Here is a 12,406-nt window from a genome sequence, read left to right as displayed (position 1 = left end):
TCTACACTGAAATCTTTCTTCTATTAAAAAACATCTTTACAATCACGTCTTAAAAGAATAAGGCTTTCTAATAACACACCTCATGACCTTGGGACTTTGCAGCCATTAAAATATTTTTGAAGTGCAGGATCTGTAATAATGTAGAAAGAAGTGTGCCAATTGTCACTGTAACTGTAGCACTTTATTCTGAATTCTGTTATTGTTTCCCTTTGTACTGCCTCAATGCACTGATGTGATGAAATAATCTGTACGGAAGGCATGTAAAGCAAAGTTTTTCACTGTATCTCAGTACATGTGATAACAATAAAACAATTTACCAATCGATGCACAGAAAGCTTCCACAACCTCAGAATGATCTCATGTATTACTTGAGACATCAATATTAATGCCTCAATTAATACCTAGGAATAGCTTGTCTGGAAACCAGAGATAACTATCCTGTACCTTTAAATATAGCACTTCAGATCTTTTATCCCTTCTCGGAGCAGGTGGGGCTTCACTGTCCTACTCAAAAGTAGCTTCTCTGACAGTAACATACTTCCTCAGCACTGGAGCGGCAGCCAAACTTTTTATATTTAGTGCCTGGAGTGAGACTTGAACTCACAACCTTCTCATGCAAGGATAGTTGTGCCATCAACAGAGATGGGGGCTGACATTTCAAGTTTTATTGGTCCCCTTGCTACCAGTTCTCTGAATAAAAAATACAGTATGATCTCTTCAAAAGACCTTCTCCGTTCCTGTGAAGAAGTTCCAGTCTTTCTCTCTCCCTTACATAGAACAGTCCATCACAAGAACAGGCCTTTCAGCCCACCATGTCTGTGCCGACCATGATGTCAATTTAAACTAATCCCATCTGCTTGCGCATGGTCTGTATCCCTCCATTCCCTGCCTGTTCATGTGTCTGTCTAAATGCCTCTTAAATGTTGCTATTGTACCTGCTTCCACCACCTCCCCTGGCAGCATGTTCTGGGCACCTACCACTCCCTGTGTAAAAAAAAATATTGCCTTGCATTATAACTTTCCCCCTCTCACCTTAAACCTATGCCTTCGAGTATTTGACATTTCTACTCTGGAGTAAAAAGACCCTGACTATCTACCCTATCTCTGCCTCTCATAATTTTACATACTTCTTTCACGTCGCCCCTCAGCCTCTGACGTTCCAGAGGAAACAATCTAAGTTTGTCCAACCTCTCCTTACAGCTAATACCCTCTAATCCAAGCAACGTCCTGATGAACCTCCTCTGCAGTCTCTCCAAAGCTTCCACATCCTTTCTGCAGTGTGGTAACCAGATCTGCACCCAATACTCCAAATGTGGCCTAACCAAAGTTTTATACAACTGCTACATGACTTTCTGATTTTTATACTCAGCACCCTGACTGTTGAAGGTAAGTATACCATGGACCTTCTTTACCACCCTATCTACTTTTGTTGCCACTTACAGGGTACTATGAATTCTTTTTCTCTTTAATAAATCACTTGGTTAGGATATAATGGGATTTCTTAGATAACAATGAGATCTCTTTTGCCAGATTATAATGGAATGTCTTGGTCAGATTTTAATAGAATCTCTTTGTCAGATTATAAATGGAAAATCTTGGTGTGATTTTAATGGAACTCTTGGTCAGGTTATAATGGAACATCTTTGTCAGATTATAATGTAATCACTTGGTCAGATTGTAACAGAATCTCAGATTATAACCAAATCACTGGGTCAATTTATTAAATTTTTAAAAAAATTTTATTTACAGCGTGGTAACAGGCCCTTCCAGACCAATGAGTCCACGCCGCCCATTTTAAACCCAAATTAACCTACCTGTACGTCTTTGCAATGTGGGAGGAAACCGGAGCACCCGGAAGAAACCCACGCAGACATGGGAGAACACATAAACTCCTTACAGACAGCGACGGGAATTGAACCCCGATCGCTGGCGCTGTAATAGTGTCGCACTAACCGCTAATGGAATAATTTATTCAGATTATAGTGGAATCACTTGGTCAGATTATAGAAGTCAGGCAAAAGATATTTATACAAACCTTTCCATTTTGTATCTCATTTCATTTCCATTCACCCTTTTCCTCTATTTTTCTCTATCATTCAGCCTGATCTTTACTCTTAATATTTCAAAACTAATTTTGAAATTTACTTTGACCAGCCTGTTTGTGGATCTGAAAATTTTTAATAAAAAACTTTATTTATACAGCACAATAACAGGCCCTTCCAACCCAACGAGCCCATGCCACCCAATTACACCCACGTTAACCTGCTAACCCATGCGTCTTTGGAATGTGGGAGGAAACCAGAGCACCCGGAGGAAACCCACACAGTCACGGGGAGACCGTACAAACTCCTTACGGAGAGCGGCAGGAATTGAACCCTAATTGCTGGCGCCGGAATAGCTTTACGTTAACCGCTACACTGTGTGTTTTGTGTTGACTCCCCAGTCAAGGATTTTGTAACTACAAAACTCAGCAGAGTGTTGAAGAAGCCAGTCTTCTTACTGAGATGGTTACAAGACCTAAAATTTTAATTTTCTCAGGGAGATGTACCAATAAAAAGTGAGGAAAGCAAGTTCAGATGGCAGTTACCCCCCACCAGCTCATGAGCATCTCAGTCACAAGGAAGCTCAACCATTGTCCAAGAACTTGCCAATGCACCAACGTCTCCAACCTCTGATCACTAACGTCCAGGAATGAACAGTGACTAGAAGCTTGATTGAGCCAACAATGTCAACACCATTACCAAAAGAAGTGAGTCACTCATCCCTCTCTCATGTGAGATGGGAATAAATGACTCACCTCCTTGTCCTCCACATGAGCTTGACGAAATGCTTACCATGTTGCTGGGTGAGTGCCCCTATCACAAGGCTCGTGACACTATCCCAGACGGGGACTGACCTCCATATCTACACCCTCCATGACTGGTACACAGTGACCACAGAATGTATTTTTTATAGGATACGCTGGAGCAACTGATCATGTTCAGCCTATCAATTTATCACTAAATTTATCTTGACAACCCAGCAAGCTCCAGCCACTGAGAAGCTAAAAGAAAGATGTTTTAGGAAGATTTTTTGCCTCTTTATTCCTTATGCACCATTTCTGATAATGGATCATTGTCCTAAAACATGAACTCCCTCTCTCCCTCAACTCCCTCTGCTGAACACTTTTCTTCTCTTATTCCCCACACATCATCCTGACTTTGACCTTTGTTGAGGATCTTTCATCATTGTTGAGTTAATAACCTAAAACGTCCCATCGGGATTGCTGGGACCTTCTCCTATTTGATAGTGGAAATTCATGCCATTCACTATTACTTTCTACTTCACGAAAATGTCTACATTAAACTATTCTTCAGCACAACATCAGGCTGTAATTAGAGGAATGACCTTCAAATATGTTGACTTATTTGTGTGGAAATTGAACATTTGCTACTTTAAATGTAAGCTTTGTTTGGTGCTTAAAATTTGGACCTGTCCATATTCCTATAGAACGATAATACTATTAAATTCTAGGCTCCCTTTCCTTGATCCAGTTCTGTTTCTTCTCCTTGCCTGGTTACACTTCACATTCCATGATAATGGTCAATGCCAAAGTCACATGGATATGCTATTGACTACCGGTATTTATCTGTTGAGATAAACAATCACCAGGGACCCGTTACTTTCATAAAAGTCTCGTTCATTCAGGGCTATCCAATTGTATTTTAATCCCTCATGAGATACCCATTAGCCTGTATCCATCTCTTTTATATCCATTGTCGCCTCTTATCACCACCATGGTTGCTGAGAGATTACGGTGGACTCCAGGATGAATAGCTACATATCTTCTACATCACTCAAGTGAATAAAATAGAAAGTACTCGTTTGTCCCTTTGACTACGTAACATTCATTCAACTCCCCAGAAACATAAGGCTTCTCATTAATTTAAACATGAGGCACTTTGCCAGATTGTGTAGTGGCACATTAAGTGATATGAAGTAGCACCAGTCCCAAATGCCTCCGATTCTTTTCTTTTTAACGAAGTGAGCAAGGCCAGATTGTGCTGACCTTTGATGGCTACTTTGATCAGATGTGCCAGGGTTTAGCCACTGATGCTGGAGTAAGTCCTGGACTTCCAAGAGGGCTGAATCTGTCAGTCAGCTCCAGTGGTAGAGTTACTCTTGCTGGTTTCCCCCGACATCACACTGGGAAATCATGGAATGATTTCATGGCATGAAAGAAACTCACCAAGACTCCCGAGATAACACCTTCCAAACCCACCACCTCTACCAGCTAGAAGGACAAGGGCAGCAAAAGCACGGGGACCACCACCCCCTGGAATTTGCCCTCCAAGCCACACACCATCCTGACTTGGAAATATATCGCCGTTCCTCCACTGTTACTGGGTCAAAATCCTGTGACTCCCTCCCTAACACCATTGTGGGTACACCCACACCTCAAAACAAGATATAAGATATCTTTATTAGTTACATGTACATCAAAACACACAGCGAAATGCATCCTCTGTGCAGTTCTGTGGGCAGCCCGCACGAGTCGCCACGCTTCCGGTGCCAACATAGCATGCCCACAACTTCCTAACCTGTACATCTTTGGAATGTGGGAGGAAACCGGAGCACCCGGAGGAAACCCACGCAGACAGGGGGAGAACGTACAAACAGACAGCGGCGAGAATTGAACCTAGGTCGCTGGCACTGTAATAGCGTTACGCTAACCGCTACACTACCGGGACTGCAGCGATTCAAGAAGACAGCTCACCACCACCTTCTCAAGGGCAACTAGGGATGCGTAGTTAAATGCTGGCTCAACCTGCAAAGTCCACATGTCTTGAATGAATAAGTAAATAGAAAATTTATAACCCAGAAGGAGAGCTTTCACCTCATCATATCTGTACCGGTCATTTAAAAGCAACCCATCCTAATCCCACCTTCCAGCACAGGGTCCACAGCCCTGTAGGTCCAACCTGTCGTTTCAATAGGGATAGAGTTGTAGGGCTACACAGCATGGAAACAGGACCCTCAGCCCACCAAGTTTTTGCTGACCACCAAGCATCCATTCACACTAATCCCATTTTATTCTCCCCGCATTCCCATCAACTTCCCCCAGCTTCTACCACACACCTACATGCATCAATTCACAGTGGTCAATTAACCTACCAATCCATGTAAGGAAAGTGGAGCACGCAGCGGAAACCCACACAACCTGCACCAGAGGTCAGGATCGAACCCTGGTCGCTGGAGCTGTGAGGTAGCAGCTCTATCAGCTGTGCTGCCCAGAATGCTGGAAAGTGACAGGAAGGGTAAACTACTTTTTTAAAAATTATTTTACTTTAGTTTAATGTACTGCTAAGTGTTTTTTGTGTGGTTTTCATTAACATTATTATTTCAACATTATTTACTGGGTGAGCAACAGTAAAAAGAGGCATCTAGTTTTAAAGCCCACATTCATATAACCAGTGAACCATAAACAGAAAATGCTGTAAACACTCAGCATGCCAAGCAGTGTCTGTGGAAAGAGAAACAGGGTTAACATATCAGGTCAGAGATCTTTTGTCAGAACTGGGAATGAGAGATGAAAAAGCTAGTTTTAAGTTGAGGCGAATGATGGGACAGAGGGAATATCTGTGATAGGATGAGGCCGTGCCATCTTCTTGCAGCTACCATCGGGCGGGAGGTACAGAAGCCTGAAGTCCCACACCACCAGGTTCAAGAACAACTACTTCCCTTCAACCATTTGGTTCTTGAACCAACCAGCGCAACCCTAATCACTGGAGTTTAGCAACACTATAACCACTTTGATCACTTTACACTAAAACTGACTTTGTTTTTTTTGTTCTAATTGTGCTCTTTCTTGTAAAAATTGTGTTTATGTTTAATTTATGTTTTTCTTGTGGATGCTGCTATCCGATGCTATATGCCTGTGATGCTACTGCAAGTAAGTTTTTCGTTGCACCTGTGCAGACATATACTCGTGCATTTGACAATAAACTCGACTTTGACTTTGACCAGGTTGCTGGGTCAGTTGGAGGGTGATTCTGCTTCTTCACCTGTGTTATGTATTATTAATAGAAGGGCTGTCGGTCACGTTGTACTAATAAAGAAAGAGTAACTGAGCCAAATTCGCCAATGGATGACTTACAGCAGAAGTGGCCAGTTCTGATACAAATGACTGTTCTGACTAGAGAACTACCCCTGGCACTGTAACTCTGATCAACCAATATTATTAAAACACATCGTCTGGGTAATATTCCACTGGTGGAAGTTAGTGTGCACAAATTAGTTGCCGTATTTCCTTTATTGCAATACTTCAAATAGTGTTAGCTTGAAAACATTTTGAGACATTCCAAAGTCACAAGGAGCACAATAGAAATTCTCTTTCTGTATTTCAATTCTATTGCAACCTTATTATCAGGCGAAAATTCTTATTGTCAAGTAATATGCATTTTAATTTTTTTACTATTTCTTGACTTAGTAAATAATTCTATTACCCTTTTTGTCACACTAGCCTGCAGGCCTTGAACTTGGTGTCACCTGCACTGAAGATAACTGATGATAGATTACACATTCACTGGTGTGCATTGTTTGAATATAACGTAAATATATTTTAGTTGAACACATTAAGGTCGCCAATCAGAGGAAGTGAAAGAGGGGAGACACACAGATGTTGGAATCTCAAGCAAGAAACAAGATGCTGGAGGAATTCAACGGATCAAGGACCATCCATGGGGAGGGAATGGACAGTTGACATTTTGGGTCAAGACCTTTCATCTGGAATATATTCACTTCTATTTACTGTAATATGTAGGAGAGTAAGGATAAACTTTCTTTCTTTAAACAGAGTCTATGTTCTGCTGTTGACCATTCTAGACTCATGCCATGTGACTTGACGAAAAGCAATAACTTCCCATACTCCAGGTAATCGGTTGAAGGATTAAAGGGGAGATATGGAAAAGTTTCCTCACCCACAGGGATGCAGAAGTGTGGAACTCACTATCTAAAAGAGTGGTGGAGACAGAAGCTCCCATAGGAGGGATAAGAGGCATAGATCTAGTCGACAGTCAGAGACTGTTTCCCAAGGCAACAATGGCTAACATGAGGGGATGTAATTTTAAGGTGATTGGAGGAAGGTATAATTGGTATTGATATTGGTTTATTATTGTCACTTGTACTGAGGTACAGTGAAAAACTTGTCTTACAAACCGATCGTACAGGTCAATTCATTACACAGTTCAGTTACATTAAGTTAGTACAGAGTGCATTGAGGTAGTACAGGTAAAAAACAATAACAGTACAGAGTAAAGTGTCACAGCTACAGAGAAAGTGCAGTGCAATAAGGTGGAAGGTCACAACAAGGGAGATTATGGGGTCATGAGGTCATAGGTCATAGTCCATCTCATTGTATAAGGGAACTGTTCAATAGTCTTATCACAGTGGGGTAGAAGCTGTCCTTAAGTCTGGTGGTACGTGCCCTCAGGCTCCTGTATCTTCTACCTGATGGAAGAGGAGAGAAGAGAGGATGTCCCAGGTGGGTGGGGTCTTTGGTCATGCTGGCTGCTTCACCAAGACAACGAGAGGTAAAGACAGAGTCTAAGGAGGGGAGACTGGTGTCCGTAATGCGCTGGGTATGTCCACATTCTCTGCAGTTTCTTGCGGTCTTGGGCAGAGCAGTTGCCATACCAAGCAGTGATACATCCAGATAGGATGCTTTCTATGGTGCATCGGTAAAAGTTGATGAGAGTCAAAGGGCACAAACCAAATTTCTTTAGCCTCCCGAGGAAGTAGAGGCACTGGTAAGCTTTCTTGGCCATGGCATCCATGTGGTTTGTCCAGGACAGGTTGTTGGTGATGTTCACTCCCAGGAACTTGAAGCTGTCAACCCTCTCGACCTCAGCACCATTGATGTAGACAGATGCATGTACACTGCCCCCTTTCCTGAAGTCAATGACCAGCTCTTTAGTTTTGTTGACATTGAGGGAAAGGTTGTTGTCATGACACCATTCCACTAAGCTCTCCATCTCCTTCCTGTACTCTGAAGGGGGATGTCAGGTGTAAGTTTTTTACACAGAGAGTGGTGGGTGCGTGGAACGCACTGCCTGCAGAGGTTGTGGGGGCAGATATATTAGGGACATTTAAGAGACTCTTAGATACATGAATGATAAGAAAAATAGGGGGCTATGTGGGAGGGAAGGGTTAGATAGATCTCAGAGCAGGATAAAATGTCGGCACAACACTGTGGGCCAAAAGGCCTGTACTGTGCTGTAGCATTCTATAAGTGATGTATCTGAAGAGCCGGACTATGGACCCAATGATTGATGTTGGGATTAAGTTGGATGGGTCATTTTCAACGAGCACTGACATAATGAGCCGAATGGCCTCTTTCTGTGAGGTACAGTTTCCATGATTCTATGATTCTTTGGATTGCAACAAAAGACTGATTGCAATAAAATAATCTGCAGTTAGTTTGACCACCGGCAAATATTCTGTCCTGCATAAAAAAAGTAACAGTGCAAAGACGGTGAAAATGAAGAGATTCTATTGTCTCACCTCTGCTTATGTAACTGTTCTGGCTGCAGAACCATTTTCTTTTAATTACTCTGTTAGGATGACAGATCCTCTGAGCTGGTTGGACAATGATACAAATACAAACACCCCTTGATGGTGACAAATCAATGATCCCCAACAGTATAAATTCTGAAAATCAAAAAATAAAACATGCTATTGCTGGAAATCCAAGATAAAAGCAGAAAATGCCGGGAATATTTGGTAGGTCAGACAGTGTCTGTCGGAAAAGGAACAGTTCAAAGCCCCTTTTGTCAAAAAGAGAGAAGAGGAGCTTGTTAAACTGCAGGGACGGTGGGAGAAGTTGTCTCTAATAGGATAAAATCAGGGTGACCATGGGGATAAACTGTCAACAAGGTCTGACCAACGGGTGAATGGGAGCAGTTAGAGAGTAGGAACATAGACAAAAGAATGTGGGAGTTGCAAAATGCAGAGCAGGAAGGCGTGCCTGGCCGGTCAGACTGAGAATGTTCTCCACTCCCAGAGAGAAAAGAAAAAAATAACAAACAAGTTTTATCATTCATGTGTCTATCTAAGAGTCTCTTAATAGAAACGTAGAACACTACAGCACAATACAGGCCCTTCGGCCCACAACGTTGTGCTGACATTCCATCCTGCCCTAAGATCCATCTAGTCCACCCCTCCCACATAGCCCCCTATTCTTCTATCATTCAAGTTGAGCCAATCTCACAGATGGACAACTGATACAGACAGAGAGATCAAGCTATCTGAGGTTACAGAATTCAATTGCGAACCCAGAAGGCTGCAACTTGCCCAGATGGAAGATGACATGTTGTTCCTCAAATTTGTGTTGGGCCTTATTATAACAGTGCAGGAGGCTACAGACTGGTAGGTCAGAATGGGAGTGAGATGGAGAATGTTCTGTTTCCATATTAAAGCAATGCACTTTATACTTTGCATACATTGGTATAACCCAGTGGAGGTAGCTAGAAATGGTTCTCCTGGGAAGCCTTGTGTGAAGCTCCCTCCTCTCAGAAGCAAACAAGTGCTATTCGTCCCAACGGTTAATTGATTTTAAAATTCAAGATATTTTCAATTGTAAGTTGGACTATCGAAACCCAAGTTATCTTCAACCATGCACGCAAGATTCATTGCTCAGATCTGAACTGAAACAGTAGAATTCCATTGCCGCTGTCCAAGCACATTGCAACACACATCGCTTTGGATCATTCAGGGACCTAGTCTGTGCCTGAAGCTCCCTCTGAGCAGAGCAGGAGGCATCACCTCTGCTACAGGTTACATTTTTATAATTCCACATGGGCATTGCTTTTGGTTTTAATTTGTACAAATCGCCGTGATGATATATTAGTCCCAGCCAAGCAAAACACTTGGCCTCATTGTTTGGTCTGGCACTGGTTCTTTGGGATCTGAGTAGGCTTGATTACTCTGAGCATTCCAACCCATTGAGTCGCTGGCCCTGCTGTGAGTATTTAAAACAAGTCTGCAGATAAATAATAAATACAATATGCGCTGATCTCTCTACATTTTATTAAAAATACAAGAACTTAAAAGCATAAATGTATCCATACTTTGCAAACAACAAAATAAGTCCTGTTGTTCACAGTATTAAAATGTTATGGGATAGAAGGCCATTCAGCCCATGAATCTATAGCTGGCTCCTGAAAGAGCAATCCCACCGGCCCCAATCCCCCACTCCTTCCCTGAATATTATTCTCTTTCAAGTGCCAATCCAATTCCATTTAGAATACCCTGGTTGATTCCCTAAGGTAGTGGGTTATAATATCTATACTGGCAGTGTGTTGTGCTTGTTGTTTTGATACTTTGGTGCTAAACAACGATCATTTCTCAACTTAAAATGCATAATTTACACACTAATCTTTTCTTTCATGCAGAACAAAACTTTGCCAATAATAGAGTACTGAACGACAAATGGTAGAGTTTTAATATCATCCTTCACATCAGTTTACCATTACTTGTCTGTTGCAATTGGACCCATGGCAGGCCTTTGGAGTTTAACATGGCAAGTTCATGAACTTGCCTCAATAGCCAGTGAGGAAGTTCTCCTTGGTTTCTTACTCTCCTGGTAGATGGTATGGTTGTGAGAAAATGATACTTTGCTTGTTGAACCAAGGAAGCAGAGGGGAGGGTGAACACAACCCCGTCCTCATCAACAGAGCTGTTGTAGAGATGGTCGACACCTTCAACTTCCTTGGCATCCATATCACCAGAAACTCCAGCTGCACCTTTCACATTGATGCAGTTTTCAAGAAAGTGCAACAGCATATTTACTTTCTTAGACATCTGAGAAGATTCAGCTTGCCCACAAAGATTCTCTCAAACTTCTGCAAATGTGCTATTGAATGCATTCTGACAGGTTGCATCTCAGCCTGGTATGGCAATTGCTCTGCTCTTGACCGATGCATAGAAGGGTAAACACTGTCCAGTCCATCACAGGCTCATCAATTCCTTCCATCCAGTCCATCTTCACAGCGCGTTGCATCAGGAAGGCCAACAGTATCGTCGAGGATGCCTGTTACCCTGGCCATTCCCTCTTCTCTCTGCTACCTTCTGGGGGAAGATACAGGAGCTTTGAAAGCCCGGATAACCAGACTTAAGAACAGCTTGTTCTCCACTGCTTGAACCAATCAGCTCTTTCACACCCCCTTCCTGTTGGTGTTGCTAAGCATTTGTTTAGCACCAAGATACAGAAACAAAAAGCACAACAGACTCATAACACACTCGGACTCTTTACTCAGATTACACTAAAATCTTTGCACAGTTCTGTGGTTTTGTGCTCATCATTGTCTTTATATCGTTGTATTTATTATTACTATGCATACTGTTTACTCAGCGAGCTTCATACAAACAAGGAATGCTGGTGTACATGACAATAAACTAATCTACTTCAATCTACCTACATGATAGTCCCGCAACCTAGGACTGCCAGCGTCTATCTCCTCCCTAAAATCCACAAGAAGGACTGCCTCGACAGACCTATTGTCTCCGCCCCCTTCCCCCCACCCCACCCCCACAACGCTTCTTCTCTTTTTCCCTTTCCTAGCCGCTCTCTGTTTTATCTACTCTCTTTTTTTTTCCTTTCTCTCCTTACCTTTGACCCATCCCCCGGTGGATCTGCTCTCCCCTCCTCCCCTGCACCTGCCTATCACTATCTCTTACCTGCATCTACCTATCACCACCCTGTGCCCACCCCGCCTCCCCTCTTTTGTCCACCTGTCACTGCTCTGCTTTTCCCTCCTATATATCGGGCTTCCTCTTTTCCTATCTTCAGTCCTGAAGAAGGGTCCTGACCCGAAACATTGACCGCCTGCTTTTCTCCACGGATGCTGCCTGGCCTGCTGAGTTCCTCCAGCATCATTGTGTTTTTCCTCTAGATTCCAGCATCTGCAGTCCTTTATTTCTCTAATCTACTCTAATCTTTGGATGGACTTCTTCCATTCTTCTGTTGCATTCATGTATGTGTTCATCTTCCAATGTTTGTGAGAGTGTGAAGATATTTTTCTGGAAATGCATCTGAGCTTTCAGGTTTTTGGAAATGCTTCTGGTATTTCTTTGATGCTTTCAGTGGTACTTAGGGTCTTTCAAACATCAATGAAAACAAATGGTATTTATATAGCACATCCATCAGAGCAAAAACATTCCAAGATATTTTTGGCAACATCAAACAAAGATTAATATGGAGCCACAGAAGGAGATAGTAGAATATAAGGAATAGAAGAGAGGGTGCAGAAACGATTCACAAGGACATTGCCAGAACCAGAGGATCTGAGTTATAAGGAAAGAATAGACAGGTTGGGTCTGTTTTCCCAGAGCGAAGAAGGCTGAGGGATGACCTTACAGTGGTTTGTAA

The sequence above is a fragment of the Pristis pectinata genome, chromosome 19, assembly GCF_009764475.1.
Source record: "Pristis pectinata isolate sPriPec2 chromosome 19, sPriPec2.1.pri, whole genome shotgun sequence".
NCBI lineage: Eukaryota > Metazoa > Chordata > Chondrichthyes > Rhinopristiformes > Pristidae > Pristis > Pristis pectinata.
This window is presented reverse-complemented; position numbering follows the sequence as displayed.